This window comes from Cyprinus carpio, chromosome A7, assembly GCF_018340385.1.
Source record: "Cyprinus carpio isolate SPL01 chromosome A7, ASM1834038v1, whole genome shotgun sequence".
Taxonomy (NCBI): Eukaryota; Metazoa; Chordata; class Actinopteri; order Cypriniformes; family Cyprinidae; genus Cyprinus; species Cyprinus carpio.
In genome coordinates this window covers 37,233,040-37,256,632 of record NC_056578.1, presented here as the reverse complement: position 1 = coordinate 37,256,632, position 23,593 = coordinate 37,233,040, and the positions used below count along the sequence as shown (strand labels likewise).

The following is a 23,593-nucleotide window of genomic DNA, read 5'->3' as shown; positions in this document are numbered from 1 at the left end:
AAGACTGTATATGAAACATGAATGTGAAAACAGTTTTAAAAACTTTTTTTTTTTTAAATAAGTACTTATTATTTCTTACTAGTCATTTACGATATATGTATCAAAATAGTTTATTTTACAGGAGGTCTATAAAATTATAAAAATAATTCACTTAGCAGATGCTTTTTTCCAAAGTGACTTACAAATGCAAAATACAAATAAACTGGACAGAGAGCCAACAATTTTCATAGCGTACAATGCCAGGTTTATTCATAGCAGACAATGCTAGATTAGGAACAATAAAATTCTATTTTTACAGATTTAAGCTTTTTTTTTCTACTTAAAACAAATTCTCAATTGTCACAAACAATTAAGGAGAGATCATTTTATATAATCATGTTACTATGTAACAATAGCCTTTTTTTTTACAGAATGTCTATAAAAATAAAATGCAATTAGCGATAATGAAAGAATGATCAATAATGTTTGCATAGAATTATGAAGGAAAAATCTGACTTCTCTTTTTATATCTCTTATATACACTGTATATCTTTACAAAAAAAAAAAAAAAAATTATATATAAGAATACTTTTTTAAACCCTACACACTAAAAATGGGTTGTTGGATTATTTTTGATGTCCATTTTAGGTAGAGTTATCATGGATGAAAAGCCCATGCAGGTCCATATGAACAGCAGTATCAATGGTAGCACGAGCGATCTCTTTAAAGGACTTAGCGTCTAGGACCACCAGGAAAGGAGGCTTTTGGGGATTGAATGAAACCACAGAAGACAGGATAACACCTGAAAATTGAGAAAAATCACTTACGTTTTGTCAAGACACAGCATAATTACAAAAGCTTTGCACTAATAGTTATGCTGTCTAATGGTCATGGAACCTCATTTGGTTCACTCTACATAGGCAGCCACACAAATAGCAAAGAGCACGGGTGACTAAACTTGCTATTGATTTAAACTGAGTTCAATTATGACAACTCTCTCAATACTTTTTAGCATGTTAATGGATAAGATGCATTTGGTTTAGATCTGCAACAACACGCTGCTGCTGCAAAGCAAGTATGGGCTTGCTACTTCCAGTTGATACACAGACATGCTGCTATGAGCATTTAAGATAAATAAAATCCTGTAGCAGCTTTAGACAGGTGGATCTGGGGGAGTTGGAGGTTCTTAAAGGAACTCTGATAACATGTTGCAGGACCAGCTTACAGCAAACACCGAACCAGACTGTTTAAATGTTGAGCAAGCAATCTCATTGACTGTAAAATCAGCAGAGGCCAATCAGCTTGTGCCATGTAATAAATGATGTAAGTGCTACAGATTGCATTTAAAGGACCTATCAGCGTACACCATCATGACTGAACTAGTTATATGCTTTTAATTAATTTATTATGCGGAAACATTATTAATATGCTCACCATCATCTTCTTCAGCAGCATCTGGAGATGCTACAAACACTGGCTCAGATGGGTAACATTCCTCCTCGATCCACACTTGATGTGTCCTGGTAGCTATGTCCACTTTTGCAATCTATATATATATATATATATATATATATATATATATATATATATATAATATATATATATATATATATATATAAATGGTATTATTGGTAAATTATTGCATTTTTAGGTGCCAGCAATAGCAAAATAATTTGTTTGAATAATTGCAAATGTCCAGAATGCTAGAAATATTTACCTTGCTTGGATATGGTGACCACTCCACCCTGGTGCCATAGAAATACCTGTACTTCTTACTGTTGAATTTGTAGTTGATCCCTGGTAATTCTAAACCTGCAATCATACAAGCAAATATGGTCAAAAAAAAAAAAATATAAAACAATGTGAAAGTTCTGAATATAGGAATCACCCTCAAAAATAGTGTCAGGGGTGCAGTAGATGGAGCCGTCCTGCTTCAGCATTGCTTTGGCTGTTGTGTCCTGCAGCCTGACCAGATTGGTGTTTGGTGGAGTTTCCTGATAGCATGAGAGAAAATGTTTGTTTTTCTATTAAAAAAAATCACATTTCCATTTGAATCTATTCAATGGTTTTTGATACAATTTATAGTTATCTAAAGAAATATGCTAAAGAGTTCCCCTGCCACAATTTATCTGCACAAAGCTGTTCTGAAAACAGCTTAAGAATTGTATTATAGGGAAGATATAAACTATTAAATTCCATAATGACATGAATTTGAATTATTGTCAGAATAATGCCTTTGCATTCTTTATATTTCCTGTTTTACCTTGTCTACGTTCAGTGGAAGGACAAACCGTTGACATGTAGGTCGAGAGAAGTCCTTGTTGGTCTCTATAAATTTGTCAACATCTTGCTTCATGTTGTGTATATAGAACATATCGTACAGATTGCTGTCCTGGTATGTGATCAGGTCAAAGACAACATGGCTATCTTCCTCATAAGCATTAATGTGATGGAAGACCACAAATGCGTCTGCGTAGTACTTCGCGTTCACAGTTTTCCCAGTCTTCCTACTGACCAGATGGATCAGTGTCTATGTGGTGATCAAAACCAACAGTTGTAAGATTATTTCGGACAGTTATTAGCATTTAGATGAACAGATGAACTACTATTTTAGACAAAAACAGAAGAAGTTTTGCTCACAATATCATCTTTGTCAAATTTCAGGCAAACTGCCCCAGTTGACATCTCTGAAGTAAGCTGTGGCCAGTTTGAGGATATCCAGCTTGAAGGCCTGCTCCACAAAGACAATGTAGTTCTCCGTCATGCCAAAGCTATGGAAGTAGCTAGGATACAAGGTGGAGCGGAAAGGAATGGAACAAATTTGTTCCACGTTTCCGAGGGCTGGCTTCTTCTTCTCTTTTATCTGCGATAAGAATCACATACATTGTGTATGTGTTCTTTCTGAAATATAGCCCATTTACAATTTAACCTTGGTTATTCCTCATTTGGTAGTCAAAACTGACTGCAGATAAGCATGACATTTTTAGACATTAGACAAAGACTACTTCATTCTGGCTGATTGTTTCCCAAAAAAAAAATGCTCTGTATTTTTGTATTTCCTGTTTATTTCCTATGCTGGTCATTTTTGCCCGTTGAAGATCACAAATCTGACTATTTTTTTAATGCCTCTTCCAATCATGTCTGTTTTTTTTATGTATATTATAAAGCAAAGGCCGCAATAGTCAAGATTCGTACCATTTAAAAAAAATTCAAAAAGTAAAATATTTCAGTCTAAAAAGACAGAAGACCACAAGAGGATTAAAAACAAACTTTAGAGTTTAACATGGTCTACTTAATAGTATACATTTCTTTTGTTACCCGTGGCATTGGCAGGCACCTTGAAAAATAACATATTTCGGTTTGCCAAAGTTCATGATGGCTGTGCCCATGTTGTACGTGTTCCCTTCTTCATCGTAGTGAGGGTGTGCTGTAGCCAAGTTGATGGCAATGTGGTTTCTGTAGTTAGTCTGAAATGATAATAAAAGAATTTATCTGCAGTGGCAAAAAACAAAAACATCTTGAGATGCGACTGACAAAAAGAATTGAATGAATGAATGAATGAATGAATGAATGAATGGATCTGGACTCACTCTTCCTAATGTGTCGAGTGTCAGAGGGTCAATTTGGTTAATGTAGTTCACTTCTGATGATGCATAATAATCTTTACCATATCTTATGATGTTAATGAGATTATTATCTGTGAAATCAGGAATGGCGTTCATCAAGTAACTGAAAGCTCTACAAAGAAAATATGAAGCAATTAACCACATCATTTTGATTGGGATCTTAATACAAAAATTAAAAAGGTCCAGAAAGAAGAATGATAATTTACTTTGAGAATATGTTCTTGCAGGGATCTGGATAAACCATGGTTCCGAATTCAGACACAACGATCCTATTGGCAGCTATGTTCTTTTTGTACGTTTCACTCTTCAAAAATTTACTTTTGTAAAATACATCGCCTGGAAAAATAATTAGAGTTTTATTTGTTTATGGTGCATCCAATACTCATGGTGCATGTCAATACGCCCCTAGATATAGTAAAATAGCACATGCACTTTGCAGATTTTGCAACAGTGTTTTCAGTATTTTCAGTAAATGTCATTTAAAAGGTTCTTTCTCACCCAACTTACCATATTTAAATGTGAAACTGTGGATGAGTGCCATTCCATCAAACCAGTGCTTGTATGAAGTGTTGCCAACTGAGAACAGACCAGGACCATTTCGCAAAAGTGTCCCCTGAAGCCATGGTGGTATTGAGCCTAAGAAACAAAAAAACAGACTATTTAATGTGTGAATTCTGACATTAAGGTCATTGAGGCTTTCAGCAAATCGATGAAAATATATAAATTCAATGAGCCAAGATGATGCAAAATTACAAAATTTAGAAGGATGAATTATGGTCTGATCAGTTTACATTGCAGTGAGTTCTGTTGTTTGTCCAAATTGTGAAATCTGGCATACTGGGTGGGTCTCAATGTGGTAAGTCTCTCAAGCCACTGGGGGTCACTGTCAATTCAAAATTTTTATGTACATTTTTACCTAATAACTTTGAACCAAATAGTCCTGTAAGAATGCTATATCCTCTGCTCTTTTGGCCAATTGACCAATTTCCTAAACTTTTCTGCAAGCAAACTTCGCTTATGCAGCAGTGTTTGATTGAATCTTTTTTTTTTTTTAACAGCAAATAAAAAATATCATGTTTCATAATAAGTAGAAGTCTCTCATTTTATATTCAACTTCTTAGATGATATTGTTGGCAGTTGCCTTTAAATATTATTATTATTTATATTATTATTATTATTATTATTATTATTATTATTATTATTACATTGTAATTCAATATTCTTTAATTTTATATCTATCCTCTTAATATTGTTGGCAGTTGTCAGAGGAGGTTTTTAAAGCAATTTTAAAATGTGATTTTATTTTTTATTTATTTAATTTACATTTTAAATAAGATGAAATAACCTGTACTTATGGCTTTAACAAATGTATACAATTCCGGTCTGACAGGTGGGGGACCAAAACTGAGTGTTGAGTAATAGTCAGTTTTAGTAACATTTTAATATGCAATGGATTATCAAAATGAAAACAACACAATGATAACTGATCTCTGGCTCATTTGGTTTCTTCAAACAAGTTAGTGGATTAGATTAAAATATCTGGATTAAGTTGTCTTAGATTACTCCATGTTGACATGTTAATTGGAAAGGGCAGAATTTATCGATACTTGAAACCATGATTAGCAATGCGGTGACTGACTGGAGGTGAGACATGACATCAAATAATTAAAGGGATAGTTCACCCAAAAATGAAAATTACTCCATAATTTACCCTCAAGCCATCCTAGGTGTATATGACTTTCTTCTTTCAGATGAATCCAATCAGAGTTATATTAAAAAATGTCCTGGCGCTTCCAAGCCTTATAATGGCAGTGAATGGGTGTTATTTTTCAATAGTCTAAAATATGTAAAAAAAAAAAAAACGTGTACAACAGTTAGCTGAAGCTAGGGATTACTGTTTATAAAATTTTAAATACAGATTTTTTTTTTCTTACACAAAGGCACCGATTCACTTCGGAGGCCTTTATTAACCCCCTGGAGCCGTGTGGAGTACTTTTAATGATGGATAGATGTGCTTTATTGGACTTCTTTTGGACTATTGAAAAGTAACACCCACTCATTGCCATTATAAAGATTGGAAGAGCCAGGAATTTTTTTAATATAACTCTGATTGTATTCGTCTGAAAGAAGAAAGTCATATACACCTATATGGCTTGACCATCTTAAGATATAACTGACTGTGATAAAATTATGAGATAATTATTCCTTCACGAATAAATCTCAATGAGTAAAAGATAAATAGTATATTAGGCTATTATAGATTAAGAACATTTTAGTTAATTAAAAATAATAATCAAAAAAATAGTAAAATTATATTTTAAAATTATTTTTCCTGGTTTAATAATTTCCTGGTACTATTGTAAAATAGAAGCAGTGGTTGGGACAGACTGTCAGTATCATCTTCACTTAAAATGATATAGTCTAATCCTGTTCACATGAAATAAGTGTCTCCAGAGCAGGTTCGAGCTAATGGACCTGTTGCTATGACAGCAACTCCGCGATGAGATCCGAAGAACCAAACGATCCTGGATCATGTTAAATCTCCAACAATATAATCCAGCTAACTGTGTAATCAATGTACGAAGAACGGGACATCTGGTTGAGGAGTCCTGAGGATACAACAGTGTTCCTCGCTTTGCATAAAAATGTTCACTGAGCTGAAACTTTACCTGTCACGTCTGCTTTAAGCGGCTCCGGCGTCTCAACTCCGTTTCTCCAGAAAAACGAGAGCATGCTGAGCTGAAGCTGAGAGCTGAAGCTGACATGGCTGTGTAGCCACACGCTTATAGTGCGTGCTGCATGCGGTATCTGAGACACCTCTCTAACTCTTTAACTGCAATAAAAAACAACAAAAAATATTTTTTTTTTTATTGCAATAATAAACAACAAAGATTACAGTACGGTCTGTACGTACAAAAACAAAACAGAAAAGAAAGAGTACGTACAAAACATCCAAAATACATTTAAATAATAAGCTATACTTGTGGATTAATAGATGACAGAAAAAAGCAATATAATATAAAAAATTCTTAAGAAATGGACAGAAAGGAGTAAAAATGTAAAATAAATGAAAAAAGATATACAAGTAGGCTATATTAAGAAAAAATCTCAAACATGGTACAAGTTTTAGATGTTTTTATAGCTTTCTTGTTAACAGACGTAGATTTAAAACAAACACACAAACACACACACACACACACACACAGTACAGTTCACACACACACACACACACACACACACACACACACACACACACACAAACTTAGTTTGTACTTATTCCAAAAAAATTATAAAAAATTGGAATCTCCTTATTTTTGTATATTTATTAATTTTTTTAAAAAAAATTAAAAGACCTTTTAATTTCTACTTTTGCTATATATATATATATATATATATATATATATATATATATATATATATATATATATATATATATAGCAAAAGTAAAAATAAAAATAAAAAGTCTTCTTTTAAAAAGGTCCTTTTTTAAAAGATTGTGTTGAAAAAGCCACACTTACTCCATGAAATGTTCTGCTGAGAGATGTCAACGTCACCCAATGACTTGTATCCTCAGTTGAACTCTTCAAATGTTATATATTCGTCCATAAATGTAAATACACTAAATTTAAACCCCACTTTAACATCTTCAAACAAGAACTGAAATTGTATTTACAATTTCAATGTCTGTTAACAAGAAAGCTATAAAAACATCTAGAACTTTGTGCCATGTTTAAGATTTTTCCTTAATATACTTGTATCTTTATTTTTCTGAATGGATATATATATCACAGGAGACTTCTTCAAAAAAAAAACAAAAAAAAACAAATAAGTAAATAAAAAATAAATAAACATTTCTCACCTATAGTGTAAATGGCTTGACTGTTGCCTATCTAACATTAAAGCACTGTATTAACCCCATGGGACATGAATGAAGCTAAACTGCAGAATCAAGCATGATAAACAAATAAATGAAGCTTGCCAGCACACAAACATCAATGCACTTTTACCTCAGACTAAGAGAAAAACAATTCTGATAAGAGTGTAGTTGTAAGCCAGCAATGTTATTTGAGTTTTTTCGGTTGTTGGTTATGATTATGATTTTTCATAATAATTTTTATGGTCAAGTTTCTTTCTGGAGACTTTATTTTTACAGAATATATCTTATAATGATTGTCTTTTTCTAAATATTGTCTTAATTGACTTAACCTGCAATGGAGTTTGATGTATGATAATTGTTTTTAACTGATTTTAATCAATGAGAACTGACTTGTTTTGGTAAATTAGTATAACCATAATCTCAGATCAGCCAGTGGAGATCTGCCATAGGTGCCGTCTCATTTCTTACACATTAAGCTACTTCACCATGCACACACAAATAACAAACTGTATCCTAAAAAACCTGCAAACACATTTTCCTTTATGTTGCTGAAACATTCTCCATGTTGTTGGAGAGATGGACTACATTCAAATACATTCAACTGGATGCCTGATGTTAGTCACACACACACAAATTGTACACATTTTAAAATTCTACAAATTGTAATCTCTAGACAAAAGCATAATTCCCCAAAAGTATAACATCCATTACATTAAGAGAATCTGGACTACCCATTGCGTGCAACTTAAACAATCTTCATAGTTTATTACACACAGCGAAAAGTTAATAATTAATATTAATGAATGTTGATAGCTGCAAAGCCATTGTACACTATATCCGAGAATAAATAAATGTTGCTACATAGCTTTACAGATTTCAGCATTCACACTGAGAGTGTGCGGTCCGGTATTGCATCCCTTTCAATTAAATTAAAATTCTTCAGTAATGTATGTGCAAATGCACTATGGAGCGAGCATCAGCATCACACTTTCACATACTTTGCAGCTATTGGCACATAATAAAGGGGGCCTAGTGTGGACTAGTGAGTTTTTATTTTTTTTTTTTTCATTTAAGAACCTCACAAAAGTATGTAGAACAGGAATCAGGGCAATCTTTTTGTCTGCCCTTTTACTTTTCTTTGAAGGGTGTAAACATTTGAAAATTATTTAGTAAATTAAATACGATGAGCTGAGGACATCAATAACTCTAATTAATTACGATGACCTGATAACAATAATGATGACAAAAGAATATCCATACTTTCTTAGTAAGGCCACAGAGTCTGAAGTGGTAAACATTTGGATTTTCAGAATGTCAATAACAAGTTTGCATTGCAAAATCAAAATTTGAGAAAGAAACCTACCCAGAATTCTTTTAATTGGGCAGTTGGTAATGATTAGCTTGTACCACGCCATGTTTTAGTTAATTTGCTATTTGTCCAGATTTTGTTAACTTGTCAGTGCCCATGAGCACCAAAGAGTCTTAATTTACCCCTGAACTCTTGTCAATGAAGTAAAACAACATAGCATACACAGACTATGACAATTTCAAAGATGAATTCCTTCATAGAAGAATGCAGAACCCCACTGTCACTTTGATGTCTACTTGTCTATGCAAGGAACTTCTTCCAATACTACATACTGAGTCCCCAGAGGCAGCACCTGTGCCTGCCGGGTCCCCAGAGGCATCCCCTGTACATACCAAATCCCTAGAAGCTGTGCCTGCCAGATCCCCAAAGCTCCTGTACTTACCAAATCCCCAGAGGAACAACCTTTGCCTGCCGGGTCCCCAGAGGCAGCTCCTGTAATTATTAATGCCCCAGAGGCAGCGCCTGTACCTGCTGAGTCACCAGAGGCAACACCTGTGCACACCGGTTTCCAGAGTCAGCTCCTCCACACACCAGGACCCCATAGGCAGTGCCAGTACCTATCAAGTCCCCAGAAGCTGTGCATATTCCTGCCAGGTCCCCAAAGCTCCTGTACTTACCAAATCCCTAGAAGCAGAACCTGGGCCCGACGGGTGCCCAGAGGCAGCTCCTGCACCTGCTGAGTCACCAGAGTCAGCTCCTGTGCACACCTGGTCCCAGACTCAGCTCCTGTGCATGCCAGGACATGCAGTTCCTGTGTTCTTCAAGTCCCCTAAAGCAGTGGGAGAGCCTGCAACACTGCAGACCACTCAACAATGGTGGAAGGCAGTGGTGGAGACAGTGGAAATTTCAGGCCACACAGGAAGCAAATCTGTGGAAACCTATTCAACTACAGCAGCAAAATCCTCAAGCCCACGTAACACAAGGAACACTCATGCCCACCAGGAACCTACAGGGAATGCTTGGTGTCTGCATATTCTTTAAAAGTATCATGTGTGCACACCAAGACAATAGAAGGAGCACCTGTGCCAACCAGAACCCCCTCACAGAGGAAAAAAGAGGATCCATGAGCATTTGAGGCAGCTTGCCCATCAGGATCCCAAAGTCAGTAGTCATGCCCTCCAAGTCCTTAAAGAGATTAATTGTGCTGGAATATTCCTCACTGGGAGCACCCCCACAGAGAGAGAAACTGACAGTGCCTAAGATTCTGAGGCAGCATCAGAGGCAACAGAAGCCTCAGACCTCTTTTACAAAGTATGCATCTGTGCTTGCCAGGTCTCCACATGAAGCAGCTGTGCCAGTTTAAAACCACTCAGGGAGCACCCATGCCCCTTAGAACCCCAAAGAGTATGCCTGGCTTTACCTAAAAATACCCCACACAGAGTACTTCTCCCACCGTGTCCACACAAGTACCTGTGCCTGCTAAGAGCACACAGGGAGCACTGATGCCTGGCTGGACTCCAAAGGGTAATGCCTATGCCTGCATGTTTGTCAAAAGGAGCAAGTGTGCTCACCAAGTCCCCACAGGGAGTACCTTTGCCCATCAGGAGCATACTGAAAAGAAACCAGAGCATCTAATTCCTGCTGATTACAAAAAAAGGGCTTGTCGTTAAAAAAAAAAGGGGCTTTTAAGGTGAGGCACTTACAATAGAAGTGAATGGAGCCAATTTCTGGAGGATTTAAAAGTAGAAATGTGAAGCTTATAATTTTTTCTTCTTCTAAAAATCAACTAACAATTAATTCTTCTGTAATTGTTTGAGCTGTGAAGCTGTTAAAATAAAGATTTTTTAGGTTTAATAGTATTGTGTTGTCATGGTGACAAAGTTATAAAATTAGATATAACTTTACACAGAACTAAAATCAGGTTAACATTTATATCAGGTATTTATCATTTAAAAAACTTTTTAGCTATCATTTTAAAAACATTTTATACTTTTAAATGGAGTATTTTAACATTCACTTTCTAAGCAGTCAGTTGGATTGTTTTGCCTGGCAAACAAAACAGATGAAAATATCTAATACATTGCAGGATGAACCTGAGCCATCTATAGTGACCAGAATGTCACAGAATCTTGAGCTCTTTTGACTTGAAATGGTATGCAACAGCAACATGATAAACGCACACAGAACACCTTAGCAACCATAATGTTTTGTCATAATGCCTTATGCACAGCCACACACCATTTTTCCCCAGAAGATGTATTGAATTCTATTTCAGATTTTTATTGAATAGACAGCAGAAACGACAAGGTGAAGTCTGATTTCATTTGTATCTGTGTTAGAAAAAGAAATAGTAGTTGATGATCAGATGCCAGCTTTGTTTATGGATTCAATGCTTGTCTTATCTCCCTCTGCCCAGGCTGTGGATGCAGACATCAGTGGTTCTGTGCAGTGTTATTTACACAGAGGGGCACAATGCAGTGGGATGCTTTATGTTAATGCATCTAAGAGCACATCACAAAGGCCAGCCATCAAGCAATCAAGCTATTGTTGGTGATTAAAGTTTATTGATGACATCGGACTCTCATTTTGAGGGGCGGACGTCAGTGGCCTTTAAATGCAGAGGACTCAGGCTGCTTCTGTTCATATACAGGTTAAGGATGAGGATGGACAATCAAACTCTCTACATTCTGTTTCTAATAGTGAGTTTTCATGTCATCTCAATCTGGAGTGATGATGAGGAGTTTCTTTCCTGTCCAGAGCACCAGCAGGCATTTGAGAGCTCCTGCTATGAGTTTGTGGCTCTGCAGCGCAGTTTCCTCAGTGCTCAAGCTTGGTGTGAGCGCGTGGCGGTGGGCATCTATCCTTCATCCAGAATGATGAAACCCAACAGTTTCTCCAAAAACACCTGCAGCCGAAGCAGGACTGGTGGATAGGACTCGCTCCTGCCTCCACCAACCTCACTCTGGACTCTGCTGCTACTGAAGGTATGTTTTATAACTTTCCTAATTATGCCTCTAAAGACAATATAAAAGCTATTTACTGTTCTACCAACATAATGTTTCTGGCTCTGGGGATTAAATTAAACATTAAGTTAAGTTTTATTTAGAAATATGTTTTAATTAGAAGCTGCACCATTAAATACTTTGTATGAATTGTATAAAAAAATAGTCTGATTATGCCGCAAGTGACACAATGAACAATGGTGATTAAGTACATTATAAATATATATATATATATATATATATATATATATATCCCTGCTTGTCAGTGAAACCTTATCAGAATAAGCTGACAAGACACTGACTGTTAAAAAGTCTTATCTCTCTTGTCAGCTGTGTTTCATGTTCAAACAAACTATTTTTCATTACCTCCATTATTACTAGCTAACTTGTGTTATCTCTACAGAGCAGCAGGTTGTTAATGGGTCTATGGTTTGACACCAATCTCCGGCTTTACAAAGACCTTTCCAGGCACATAAAAAGCATCCTTTATTGCCATGTCCCCTTTTGTTAGATTTGTCTTTGCACTGTTGTAAATCCAGCCCCTTACTTAGATTATATAAAAGAGAAGAACGCTTCATGGTTTACAGGATTTAAATTTGCAAAATTCAAGGATACCTTTTATCACATACACTAATACAATAACTGACCTTTAGCAACAATATAATAGTGAGAAGCTTTTGAATTTTGTTTCATAAAGTGAGGAAAGCCATTTTACAACTGTTTACTGATATTGAAATATGAAAAACAAAATGTATTATTTTATACGTTAAAATAGTAGCCTGATTATTCTTCTTCAAGATCTGAACAAAAAATAATTTTTTTTACTTTGTTGTTTTTATTTTGTTACTTTTTGTTCTCAGGTCTTTTGTCCTGGTTGGATGGTTCAGATGTTAGTTACTCCAACTGGCTCCAGGAGCCCTTGCTGAATGCATCCTGTGGCTTACATAAGGAGAGATTCTGGATTTCAGTGGGAAACTGCCAGTAACTGGTAGCCAGGAGCTCTACTTCATCTGCGAGTTTGGTTGGTCTCTTTCTTCATATAAAAATACCTTTTTGGTTTGGTTGGTTATAGTTGGTATTTTATTGTTTTTTTTTAGAGTCCGGGCGCTCTTTAGCCTGCGCTGATCATAATGCTACGCTTCAGTGTGGCTCTGGTCAAGTGATAGAGATTGATGACAGCCTCTACGGCAGGAAGACGGTTGCATTACTGCAGGAGCAGCCACGCTCGCTCACATGCATCTCCACCGCAGGAGGAGTGCAGCTGGGTGGATATAGTAGATCTACTGTATCAGGTACATCCAGTGAAAGTTTCACACTTTTCCACTATTTATAGGACACTTTCCATGAGTAGGTTACGCTTTGGTGTCCCATGACATCTTAAAAAAGCTTTGGATGCACGAATGTCATTTTGTTGAGAGAAATATGTTTATTATATGATATGTAAGATATCTAACAAAATAAAAGATACAGTGAAAAGGAGCTCATTTTAAACACATTAAATATATGTATCCCCGCTTAAAATGGGGTCTTGGCTTGTCCAAATTTAGTGGTAATGACCTTGACCAACAAAACCCCAACATAAAAAAAAAAAAAAAAAACAAAAAAAAAAAAAAATCTTACGATTATGATATTGAAGACATCCCCCCCACCCCCACAAAAAAAAACAAAAAAAAAAAAAAAAAAAAAAAAAAAAAAAAAAAAAAAAAAAAAAAAAAAAAAAAAAAAACAACAAAAAAAAAAAAAAAAAAAAAAAAAAAAAAAAAAAAAAAAAAAAAAAAAAAAAAAAAAAACCCCCCCTTCTAAGAATTTAAATCTTTAAAACATGTCATATTTTATTATTAAATTAATTGTACTAAAAGCTATTTGTTAAATTCACCATTATAAATATAACAAAAAATATAACATTCCTTAAAAGAGTGATACAAATAAAAAGACCATTTGGAAAAACACCCTTTCTACAGCATGACAATAACATAAGAAAGTCATCTTTAAAAAAAATATCTCGGTTACATGTGGTAACCCTTGTTCCCTGAAGGAGGGGAACAGAGACGTCACGTCGGTGACCGACTAATTGGGGATATCGCTTCGATAGACCAATCTACTTCGAGTGTAAACTAAACGAGCCAATGCACATTGGCATGGCAATTATTGCATCCAGCTGCCGCTGATCACAGCGTGAGTATAATAAGGCAAGCAGGTGCACTGCATACCACGGCTCAGGAACATTTATCTGAAAATTTTATTTACCATATATTTAAAATATATAACAAGAACATTTATCTGAAAATTTTACGTAACCGAGACGTTCCCTTTCAGTCGGTCACTCACGATGTCACGTCGGTGGCCGACTAATTGGGATCCCTACCAAAGCGCCATGGGTGCTGCCCCTTCCAGTGCCCTGTGCAAGCCGCCTGCGCCTTATTAGGTGTAGGCCGGGGCTCGGAACAAGTAGTTCCACTCATCATTGTCAAAGCACTACCTCACTGGGTGAGATTGGATAACACTGGCAAAACGTACCCGTTCCGCTTGGAACAGGGACGCTGTGGAAGCCCCATCCTTCCCGAAGGAGTTTTCGGAAGCAAATACACATATAGCATCCGTTTAGGTGTATATGGAGAATTTGAGGTTATTCAAACCCTCTTGGGAAGGCAGAAGTCTGCCGGGGGAAAACACGGGCTCTAAGGCTATACTGTGGACTATATGCATACGAGTACCGCTTAGGTCTCATATGAAAACCCAGTCTTCCACGGCTCTTACGGATTCATCATGAAGGCCTGGCGCTGGACGTTCCGCCGCGTTCAGCTGCCTAGGGTGATAGAGGATCTCAACAGTAACCGGGGCCTCTCGGTGCCACTACCCGTTTGATGAGATAACACTGGAGGAGATACCGGCTCTACATGAAGGCTATAGAACCTAGAGAACATGTTTAGGGGTTTGCCAGCCCGCAGAGCTCTACAAATAGCTGTCAGCGACGGGCACCACGAGCCATCGCCCAGGAGGATGCAACACTTCCTGGTTGAGTGAGCTCGCAACCTGAATGGGCAGGGCACACCCTGTGCCTAAAAAGCCAGGGTATATGGCATCATCCACAATCCAGTGGGCCATCCTCTGCTTAGAGACGGCATTCCCCTTCTGCCGACCTCTCGTAACAGACAAAGAGCTGGTCTGAGGTCCTGAAGCTTTGTGTCTGGTCTACGTAGCATCTCAATGCTCGGACGGGACAGAGCAAAGCCAGGGATGGGTCTGCCTCCTCCAGGGGCAGCGCTTGCAGGTTCCCACTACACCCTTCAAAGACCAAGTGGTGAACCTGCAAGCGCTGCCCCTGGAGGACACAAACAGCCAGGCCGGGGCCTCAGTGATTACCTGGGAGTCAGCCGGCCCCAAACTCTAGGCACGAACGATCGTCGACTGAAAATGCGTGCAGGTCCCCTACCCTCTTGATGGAGGCCAGTGCAAGCAGGAGCAGAGTTTTCAATGAAAGAAACTTTAGCTCAACTGAATGCAAAGGCTCGAATGGGCCCTGTTGTAGTGATTTTAGCATTAGAGTCAGGTCCCAAGAGGGTAAAGAGGGGGGCCGGGAATGATTTAACCTCCTGGCCCCTCTAAGGAACCTGATGACGAGGTCATGCTTACCTAAAGACTTGCCATTCACGGGGTCATGGTACACAGCAATAGCAGCAACCTGGACTTTGAGGGTGGAGGGAGACAGCCTTCGCTCCACCCCTTGCTGCAGAAAGGAAAGCACGACCACAATCTGGCATCTTCGGGGGTCCTCTCGGCAAGAAGAACACCACTCGATGAACAGGTTCCACTTCAAGGCATAAGTGTGTCTCGTAGACGGTGCTCTTCCTGAATTGATGGTGTTCACTACCCCTCCTGGGGGTAGGTCACCTAGACGGGTGCCAAACGGTGCCCCGTCTCTGAGGTAGTAGATCCTTCCTCAGAGGAATTGGCCACGGAGGAGATAGTTTGGGGAACCAGGTCCGAGTGGGCCAATATGGCACCACTAGCAAGACTTGCTCCTCGTCCTCCCGGACTTCGCATAATGTCTGTGCGAGAAGGCTCACTGGCTCACAGCTGTGTGCCAGTGAGTCCATGCTGAGAACAACTGGCAGTGAGAGGTCTCTGGTGAAGCAAACAGGTCTCCAAACCGTCTCCAAATGAGCTGGACCATCAGGGGATGGAGTCGCCATTCTCCCGGGAGCATTGCTCAAGACAGCTTGTCGGCTGTACGGTTGAACAGGCCCTGAATGTGAACAGCAAGAAGTGACCTCAGCACCTTCCGACTCCAAAGGAGGAGGTGGCGGGCGAGTTGTGACATGCAATGGGAGCGCAGACCACCTTGTCAGTTGATGTACGCAACAGTCGCTGTGTTGTCCGTTCGGACCAGCACGTGCTTGCCTCATACGCAACCTTTGAGACGGTTCAAGGCAAGGCGCACTGCTAACAACTCTAGGCATTTGATGTGCCACCGCAGCTGCGGGCCCGTCCAAACCCCTGAGACTGCATGCCCATTGTACGTGGCCCCCCAGCCGGTGGTGGAGGCATCCGTGTAAACCACAGCATACCCGGAGATCTGCTCTAGGGGCACCTCTGCCCGGAGAAACAACACAAGATCTGACCACGGGAATGAGGGTTTGGTGACAGGCCGGTGTAACTTGGATCCGGTGAGTGCCGCACTTCCACGCCCACCTTGGGACTCGGACATAAAGCCAGTGCTGGAGCGGTCTCATATGCAACAGGCCGAGCAGTGTAAGTGCTGCTGCAGCCACCATATGCCCCAGGAGCCTCTGAAAAAGTTTCAGCTGGACTGCTGTCCTGAACTTATTCAAGCAGGCTAGCACCGACAGCGCACGTTCCTCTGTGGCGCGTGCTGTCTGTTCGACCGAATCCAACTCCATACCGAGAAAAGAGATCCTCTGCATCGGTGAGAGTTTGCTCTTTCCCCAGTTGACCCAAAAGCCCAACAGGCTGAGGTGCCGGAGCACCAGGTCCCTATGCTCGCACAACTGATCCCGAGATTGTGCTAGTATCGGCCAATCGTCTAGATAGTTGAGAATGCGAACACCCTGCTCTCTGAGGGGAACAAGAGCCACCTCCGTGACTTTCGTGACAGCCAGAAGGGCAGGACCTTGTACTGATATGCCCGTCCTTCGAACACAATCCGCAGAAAAGGTCTGTGGCATGGAAAGATCGATACATGAAAGTACACGTCCAGGGGAGGGAGAGGTGCTTTCACCATCCCCCAGAAAGCAGCTACCTCTCTCTGGGTTGCCCGACCCGGGGTCTTGTGCTCTTCCGCTAACGGCCAGGTTTGATGGGGGCCAGGACGGGTGGGGCGGCCTGCCTATGCCCAGCTCTATGGCGCCACTTGCTGGAGGCTGCTGCGGATGCGGCGCGGGAGTGGGGGTGGACGCAGGAGGCAGGCTGGGGCGCTGCAGCCGACAGATGGGTGGAGGCAGCAGCTGCCCGCCGGGCAGAAGGTGGACCGCCTCAGTCTGCTCCCATTCAGCCGAGAACTGCTGGGCCAGGTTCTCGACCGCGTCGCCGAAGACGCCGGTCTGGGACACAGGGGAATTAAGGAACTGATCTTTGTTGGCATCCCTCATTTCCAACCAGACTCAGCCAGAGATGGCGCTCCTGGACCACAAGCTCGGACATCGCATGACCCAGAGAACGCGCGGTGACCTTCTTGGCTCCGAGAGCGAGGTCAGTGGAGATCTCTGAGATCTTTCAGAACTTCTGGATCGTGACCACCCCTCGTGCAGGTCCTTCAGTGCCTTGGCCTGGTGGCGGGGCAGTAACGCCATAGCGTGTAAGGCGGAAGCAGCTTCCCCCGTAAGCCATATAGTCCCGAGGGATGGCAGTGCAGCCGAATCTTCATCAGACAGCTCTCCCTCCGAAGCTGAGATCAACATCTGGTCGGGGGGAGGCCCACTGGATACCGCTGGTACACTCTTTGAAGAGGGCCCAGCACATCCTGCAGGGTTTCCCAACACTATAACACTCAAAACATCAGCGATACTGCTGGAAGTGGTTCGTTCCCTGCAGGGTTTGCCACCACTGTAATCCTCAAACCACCCGCGCTACTGCTGGAAGTGGTTCTCGCCTGTCGGCTGCCAGAACGAGCCCCAGATCGCGGCAGTGGCAACAGGACTGCGCCCCACTGAAGGCAGCAGAGCCTGGTTCACAGCTCCGAGATGGTCATCTTCCCGCAGTGGGAACATGACTCATCCACGAAGCCCACCTCAGCATTCTTGATGCCCAGACACATGAGACAGTGATCGTGACCATCACCCATTGCCAGGTGACAATCGCACCCAGAAACGCACAGGTGAAACGGCATCCTTATAAGGACGATCCGTCGTCTTTACAAAGACACACCCGTGAAGCTCTTTTAGAGAAATTGGCTCTTTAGGAAATGCTTTTTTAGTGCTGAGGCGCACAGGGGAATTGGCTGCTTGCAACATGACAGGGGGTAGTGCAGCCTGAAGTGCACAACCCACTTGACTCGGGAACGACCACCGCTGAAGTGCCGTCTCGCCAACACGTGAAGCTTCCAAGAGCGTGCTGAACTCATAGTTTCACAGCAGACACAGTTGAAAAGCTGGTATGCATTGCACCTGCTGCCTTATTATACTCATGCTGTAATCAGCAGCAGCTGGATGCAACAATTGCATGCCAATGTGCATTGGCTCGTTTAGTTTACACTCGAAGTAGATTGGTCTATCGAAGCGATATCCCAATTAGTCGGTCACCGACGTGACGTCGAGAGTGACCGACTGAAAGGGAACTATATATATATATATATAAACAGAGTTCTGGCATGAAACTCTAGATGGCGCAGTCCGATAGGTCTAACTCAATCTGACCTAATGACATCATTATCACATGGCAAAGCTGACTGGTTCTCTCCTGTATCAGTAGCCAATGAGCTCGCTGCTCAACATTCAAATATGTGACTAGAGCTTGCTGTACCAGTTGCAGCTTGCTTCAGAAACGCTTCACCTTCCCCAACTCCACATGTATAGATCTGTTACGAGGTGATTCATGTATGCTATATGGGGTTTATTTTATGTATGTTATATTTGGAGCAGCAATATTTCTTACATGCTCACAGCAGCATGTTGTGGATATATTGGCATAATAGTCTCGGTACTTGCTCTGCCGCAGCGTAGCAGATTTATTTCACCAAGACTAAATACATTAACATTGTAATGTACATTACTATGCCAATTAGTTGTCATGACAGATATATATATATATATATATGTATATATATATATATATATATATATATATATTTCGGTCACGACAACTCTCAGAGCAGCAGCAGCGTAGCAGATCTATTCCGCCTAGACCAAATACATTTACATTGTCATGTACATTACTATGCCAATACCTCTGAGAGTTGTCATGACAGAAATATATATATATATATATATATATATATATATATATATATATATATATATATATATATATATATATATTACACATATTGTTGCTGACTGCATTCAATAAGATCAACTATCCAACCTTATTATCCAAGCTATTTTAAGACAAATAAACAATAAACAAATCTAGTTTTGTTTGTTTTCCTTTCTGGGAATTTTTAAAGGTAACTTCAAACAAACATTTGCCCCCAAACTAATTGACAGAAATCCTGTTACTTGCTAAATTGTTATGCATTCTTACGTATTAAGTTACTTATTTAATTATATTTTTTCTGTTTGGTTTTTACATTTACTTAGTTTCATTCCTTAAAATCACCCAAATTTAGACATTTCCAAATTTCGATAATAGGGTTGCAATTCAATTTCAGCAGCATATAACAGTTTGTTTGAATTCCTGAGTTTTACAATCAACAGCAAAGTGTTAAAAATATCTTACTAACCATTTGTTAAAAAAAAAAATTTATTTGTTCATTTTAATTTTTTAGAGTTGCATGCCCCTTTTTGTACCCTATTTGTGAAAAGTGCCATAAACAATAAAGAACATTTTATGATTTCAGGCTTGTCACTAAAGATTTATTATATATTTGAAAAAGTGTTTTATGCAACCAGTCCCAAACCCATATACTGCGTATTATTAATGGGGAACATTATGGACTTTTCAGAGCGCTCTTTCTTCCGTACAGGGTAATACAGCGCAAAAAGCTTCTCACCATTAACAAAAACACTCAACAACTATCAGATTACATGCTTCTTAACCGTAAAAAGGAAATTATAACCAAATGTATGCTTCAGTTCAATATTTACAGAGGGATGATTTATTTGAGCATGTATAATTGTGCATTCAGCAGCATATAGTGATGAATGTTACAGATTATTTGCACAGTGAATGAAAAACTATTCTGTTTTTTGTTTTCTGTCAAGAGCACTGCCACGGACTGCAGGTGTGTCAGGCTGGTGCAGATATTTCATCTTTTGGAGAGCCGTGCCCTGTGCTAGGAAGCTATTTGTCAGTGGAATATCATTGCAAAAATGGTCAGAACTCTTTTGTCCCAACCCAGTATGACACATGATGAAACATTACATTTTCCTTACTTCAAAACCCATATCTGATGTTGATAATACGGTGCATTGTTGTCTCTTATGTATTACACACTGTGGCCTTTAGACATTATGTTTATTACCCCAGTACGTGTCTGATTGCATGAATTCATGTGTGTCTGTCAGCTTATCTGTTGCACAATTCTCCATACATTTCGACTTGTAGGTCAAAAGAACATTTAATACTGACAACTTGGCTTTAGGATAATATTAAATCTTTATACTTCTTGTTGTCAGCTCTTCATCTGCTAATGAGTAAGCTGGCTGCTGTCTTTGACAACATTCCCATCACAGTGAAATGGTTGCTGCATCCATTTCAAGGCAACCTCACGTGCACACTGAATGCTGGGGATGGACACATCATTGATAATTACAGTCCTGAAGAGTGAGTGTTGCCCTGCATGTTATGATAACACATAATAGCTATTAAAGATATTCTGTATATGTTCAATATTCTGTATATGAAAAAGAAATGCACTTTAGCATACTTTTAGGAGTACTTATTACAGTTTAAATTATATTACATAAAATTAGTTTAACTTAAGTATGCTTTTTGGAATCACTTAAAGGGGCTATATGTAAGAATTTTCATGTAGCAATTGCTTTTTATTGCCAATGCGTGAACAGTGTGTAATGAAACTTAAAAAACGAGACCTTCCCTGACTTCTTAGTTTGTACTTTCTTAAATGAAAGCCTGTAGACTGATTTTAATGTCAAGGACTCTGGTGTTTTTGCCGGGAAAATCGAAAGGATAATGCTGAAAGAGCTATTCTGTACCGTAATGTATGTGTCACACAAAGAAAAGAGATTATTCTCACACAGCCAGATGTATATAGTCTATAGCAGAGCCTATCCTCCCTATACGCAAAATACGCAAGCTGCGTAGGGGCCCCCGAAACACCATGGGGCCCCCTTGCTCTCAAAGATGATTTAATTTTAGTTTTGTTTTTGAATTTAGCCAGTGGTTATGAAAAAATGAATGATCATGTCTTTTAATGTGGTGTGCTGTCGCCCTTTCTACGTTAAATCAGTCAAATCATGTAACGTGAATGTCGTACAGTCTTGCTCGAGTCTAGAAAAACGATTGAAAGCATACAGAGCTGCGGAAGAGACACTGTTTCTTAAGCACTTTCCGCGAGCACGATTCAAGACTGATTGAAACCAGACAATGCGTTTTATTAATTCGTTCATCACCACTCATACCCCAGTTCAAGTCACCCCACCCCCCGCCCCCGCTGACACAGTTTTGTGTAGGACCCCCAGACGTCTAGGATTAGCACTGGTCTATAGTCTCAAATACATTTTATAATCATAACATTGTAATTTTAATTACCTTTCGACGTGAGCTGGTGCAAACATATCCACATCATTATGATCAGATGCTTTCTTAACTGATGTTTTCTCACCGCTGTCATTTTTGTTGTTTATTTGGTTATTGAGAGGAAAGCATGCACAGCATATATTTACATATTCAATTAAAGGTCGCTCTCAGCAGCATGATGTTCATTAACAGTATATTGCTGCAAAGGTATTCCAACTTCTTTTTACTTCTAAGCAAAGAAAGAAAATGATTTCACCATGAGTATACCGGTCACTGATTCACGTTTAATCTCTTGTCAGGGTTGCCAATTTTGGTTGCTCAGCTGTACTGAGATTTCAACAACTGAATCAATCAAATACCCCTAGCTGAATTCAACAATTTATTTTTAATTTCATTTTAATATTAGAACTTATCATATGATTAATGTGGTACTAGATGCAGTTTTTTAGAAACATTCCTCCCATGCTGATTAGATTATTTCTAAGATAATTTACCATCAAGTCAGATTATTTTAGTGGCTAATTTAAGAAAATATGAAAATAAATAAATAATGTGTGCCAAAAAGTGTATAGTATTTAAATGTTACAATATAAACTGCATATCCCTTACGAAAAGGAAGTATAAGTTTATTTTATTAAGTATACTTAAGAAAAGTTCAAGGATATTTTTAAGCATACTTTATGTAGTAAGTATACAAATATCAGTGTACTAGTAGTGTACTTGTAAGTGTATTATTTCAATACTCAAAAGCAAGATGTTTACATGTCACCTGTTGGAACACACAAATACACTCCTCTAAATGACATTAACAGTCATATATTTTTTCCTGTAAATGCAGGCTCTGCCAAAAAAAAAAATCATATCATACAATGCCCTCTACTAATATTGGCACTCTTGATAAATATAAGAAAAGGTGGCGGTGAAAATAAATCTGCACCATTTATCCTTTTGATATTTCATTAAAAAATCACTTAATTCTAACCTATCATTGAAGTAAAACAATGGGAAGTGGGGGGACACTCACGTTATGAAATAAACGTTTATCTCTAGTTCACGTTATTATTGCCACCCAATTATCACAATGTCCTTTTTCCCAAGATAGCAGCTCACAGATTTCTCTTATAAAGCCTGTTGAGTTTGGAGAACACCTGACAAGAGATCAGAAACCATTCCATCATACAGAATCTCTCCAGATCCTTCAGATTCCCCAGCTCGATGTTGTTGCATCTTCTCTTCAGTTCACCACACTCATTTTCTATAGGGCTCAGGTCAGGGAACTGGGATGGCCATGGCAGAAGCTTCATTTTGTGCTCAGTGACACATTTTTGTGTTGATTTTGATGTTTGTTTTGGATTATTGTCCTGATGGAAGATTCAACCATGGCCCATTATAAGATTCCAAATATAGGAAGTCAGGTTTAGATTTTTTTGTATATAGGTGCAACGGGAATAACTGGAAATTTTAGTAGTGGTTTTGAAATCATGACATTTTCGAATCAAGGTATACCTTGAAATCAGTAATTGGCCCATGCCTGCTTGACGGTAGTTTTTCTCAAAATAAACGGTGAAAAGATTGTGAAGTGTCTCTCAGAGCAACTCTGGAGATAAAGTTCATGTGATAATGTCCTTGTGTATTGAGATAACAATGCTGCACAATACTACAGCAGGGGTTCTCAGCTCTGGCCCCTAAAGGTCCACTTTCCTGCAGAGTTCAGTTTCAACCCTAATCAAACACAATTGATCAAGCTAATCAAGGTCTTCAGGATTAGTATGAATTTAGCTGCAGGCAAGTTTGATCAAAGTAGGAGCTAAACTCTGCAGGAAAGTGGACCTCAAGGGCCAGAGTTAAGAGCCTCTGTACTACAGTGACCTTGCACGATGTAGGGAAAATGTGATTGGTATAGACTGGTCCAATCAAGAGGTGG

The 23,593-nt window shown here is 39.2% G+C and overlaps 2 pseudogenes; one reads left to right on the top strand and one right to left on the bottom strand.

Annotated features, from left to right (window-relative positions):
* Positions 1-357: 357 nt before the first annotated feature.
* Positions 358-6,417, bottom strand: LOC109110982 (annotated as a pseudogene).
* Positions 6,418-11,246: 4,829 nt separating this feature from the next.
* The window catches only part of LOC109110983, a 31,787-nt pseudogene continuing 19,440 nt past the window's right edge, over positions 11,247-23,593 (top strand).